At 46.4% G+C, this 3,527-nt stretch overlaps 1 pseudogene; it reads right to left on the bottom strand.

Annotated features, from left to right (window-relative positions):
• Positions 1 to 1,229: 1,229 nt before the first annotated feature.
• LOC105872417 (X-ray radiation resistance-associated protein 1 pseudogene) lies at positions 1,230 to 2,925 on the bottom strand (annotated as a pseudogene).
• Between the last annotated feature and the right edge of the window lie 602 nt (positions 2,926 to 3,527).

The raw sequence follows: 3,527 nt of genomic DNA, 5'->3' as shown, positions 1-3,527 counted from the left end.
GAATGGCATTCTCAGGGTACTTTCTAATAATCTATCAAAATTTCAAACATTTCTATTTTTTTCCCCTTTAGTCATCTTTGTGGAGAGGGGCAAATATTTCTACTTTTGATCTATCAATTCCACTGCCATATATGTAGTCCACTGGTTTATTCACATGAATAGGCCAACAGTTATGCATAAGAATTTTTATTATGGTATCATCTATAATAGATGAAATTATGAAATATCTATTCATGGTGATGTTTAGATGAAATCCAGTAAAGACATCCAATGAAATGTAATGCAACTATTTTTTTTAAATGACACAGATCCGTAAGTATGGATAGGAAAATGTCTCTAAGATATACTGTTTAAAAAACAGTTTACAGCAAACTTTTGAGACATCATTTGTATTTCTAAAAGTGCTTTCTAAGAACCTGCATTTCCAATCATAAATATAATAGTAAAGGTCAAAGTAATATATTGGACTTACCTTCTCTTTCCTAAATAACTATGAAAATGAACAAAATAATCTAAAGCACTTCTGCTCAGGAACTTGACAGTAGACAATTGTCTATGATCTTTGAGTAAAAGGAAACACAAGGACAAGCTCCACATTCACCATGGTGCTTTACCTTAAGGAACCTTACCAACTACGGTGCAGGGAAGTGCAGATCAGAGAGCTGCAATCTCTCTGGGTGAAAGAGAGATCAACATTTAAGGCTCTGAGAAAAGTGCAATTAGAAGGACAGAGTACAGGAAAGGAGGGAGCTGTACAGAATATATATATATTTCCCTTGAATTCTAAGATGTGCATATACACAGTGTGAAACTCTGAAGAATCTGGGATAATAGCTACTGGAGGGTGGTGAGCTGCATGGAGATGCTGGAGGTTGTACAGTGCTGAGTTATGTTGGAGTTCCAACCAGCCAGAGTGGAGAGACATTGCTAAATACCCTGAGCATTCCGTTAAGACCTCACAAAGGACGTAGAATAGCATAGGACTACTGTAGCCCTGCATAAAGGTAAACACAGAGTACCCTCAACAAAGCCCGAGGCTTTTTATTTTTTTTTCTCTGTGCACCCACTCTTTATTGCTGCCGGGCCAGGCGCCAGGTCATGCCTGGCCCAGGGAGGGCAGGTCCTGACGAGGTCCCCACTCTCTGGTGCCAGTGAGCAGCTGAGCTGAGCTCCAAGGCCCCGAGAGCCCCCCGGGGAGGGTTGGGGTGCAGGCCAGAAGGTGCACGGCCCTAGCCTTTTGGGTCACTGGCCATGGGCTCCTGGCAGAACTCATCCCTGAACTCAAGGAAGCTGCCAAACTTGGGCTGGCTCTCGCTCAGCGCCGGTTGGGCTGGTGGCAGCGGGGTGGCCCAGAACACCTTCCTTGCGCAGTGAGCCGCGCACCAGCCGCGGGTAGCGCGCCAGAACTCCTTCTGCCTCCGCTTGGCCTCCAGCTACCGCTTTTGTTTTACCAGCCGCTGCTCGGTCGGCTGGCGCAGCACAGCGCCTAGTGGAGCCTCTGTAATGTTCCGAGGGTCCCGCATGCGAATGAGGATGTCGTCCAGTCTTCCGTGGGGGCACAAAGGGATCGTCTGGGGCTGTTTCTCTTTGGGAACGTAGTGTTTCTGAAGAGTATCCGGCTCGGGCTTGGAGGAGTGGCACGCGAGTGGGTGCTTCAGCACATGCTGCAAGGCCTGTGCGTTCTTCTGGATTCCCTTTGGCTCAGTGAAGCTCGGATCAGACTTGGCTGTGAGCAGCTCTTCATAGCCACGGAACTTGCTGGGATTGGAGGTAGAGGGGAGCTTCCTTCGAGTCCTCTTCACCTCTTTGGGTTCTGTTAGTGGTCTCCTTTGGTCTTTCTCCTTCACCTGTAAAGCATCTCTATGGATGATGGAGGAAGGCAGCTCATTCACCTGGGTCAGGAAAATGGACTCTGTGCTCTTGGTGTCTTCATCTGGCTGCTGCTCTGGGCTGAGATGGATGGCTGTGTCGCTTGGGCGGGACACCGTCTCTTCACTTTGCACAGTGGAGTCGGAGCAGGTGGGAGGCAGTGGCACGAATGTCCGGTGCGCCAGGGAAAGGCCTTCCACGCCCTCAGTGGGTATCTTTGGCCCCAGAGACGTGCTCTGGGCAGTGGGCAGCTCTTCAGCTGGCTCTGCCTCTCGCTCCAGCGTATCCCCGGAGGGAGGCTTGATATGGTCACGTATGGGTGATGGAGCAGCAGTGGCTGCTTCGGCACCTTTAGAACTCGAGTTTTCACCTTCCGCGATTCCTTCCGAGGCATCAAAATGTGATGCTTAGCCTTTACTATCTTCCTTCGAATCAAGCGGATCCCCAGTCTCTCCTGGAGGACGCTCTTCAACAAAGTGGAGGGACCTCTCGTGTACGGGCCACCAGAGGGTTGGTAGGAAAGATGAGCTCACAGAGAAATGGGAAGAGAGCTACTGGCAGGACAGCATCTCTCTTTGCAATCTTGTAGGCCAGGCTAAGGTACCTCAGCTCCGGGAAGGGTGGGGCCAGCGTCTGGTTCCTGACCTTCAGTGACTTCACAGGAAGAACCTCAAATATGGGAGGAAGTGTACATACCTTGGTTGTCTCTGAAGTTGAAAATCCAGGGTAAGATGAGAACACAACCTCTGTCCGGTCAACATCCTTTTTCATGGGCAGTACAGTATAATCCGGTTGCTCATCTGAGGTCTCAATCATCCATGATTTGGGCTGCAGCGTGGACTGGGGCTCTTTGCGCGGACTTCCCCTGCCTCCAGCCCAGTCCCCTGACCCATCATGGAGCGGAACCTGCTGTAGGTACCGGATCCGGAAAATCTTGTTTCGGTCCAGGCTTAACTTCTTCAGTCTCCTGAGCCCAGCCAGGCTGGCAAAGCAATTGGGGTTGGAGAGTTTGTTGTCATCTAGCATCAGCGTCTCCAGCGCTGGGAACCTCAGGATGTACCTCAGCAAACCAAACTTTGCCGAGATTACATTGATCCTCCAATAAATCAACTAATTTTCAAAAGACACATAGCACTGTTTAAAAGGGAAAAAAAAAAAAAAAAAAAAAACTGTCCTCCAGAAAATGGCATCCTTAGTATCTAACATGTGATAAAATAAAATGTTAGACAAGTGAAAAAGGAAATAGGAGTCATAACTAGGTAAAAATAGCAAATGGAAACAGGTTTAGTGATGATACAGATACAAAAATTAGGAAAAAACAATTTTAAAAGAGAAAAGAAAAAATATAAATATAAAGAGAAAATAGGTGGAAAATCTCAGAAGAGAGGATAAAGGGATATACTTCAAAAAATTCCAAAGTGAAAAAATACCCAATATATGAAATTAAAAATACAGTAAATATATGCTTAATGGAAGATTGGACACTCCAGAAAAAAGTAAAGTCTTTGAAAATTGTTCAATACACAATATAAAATAAAGTGTGCAGAGGAAACAAAAAAGCACTGAAACAAAAATAGAGACACAGTGGCTGTGAGACAATATTGAGCAACCTAACATATGTTCGATTGGATTTAAGGAGAGGAGTGACAGATTGAGGA

Source organism: Microcebus murinus, chromosome 6, assembly GCF_040939455.1.
Source record: "Microcebus murinus isolate Inina chromosome 6, M.murinus_Inina_mat1.0, whole genome shotgun sequence".
Lineage (NCBI taxonomy): Eukaryota > Metazoa > Chordata > Mammalia > Primates > Cheirogaleidae > Microcebus > Microcebus murinus.
Note: the sequence above shows the minus strand (reverse complement) of the source record. Positions and strands in the feature narration are given on the sequence as shown.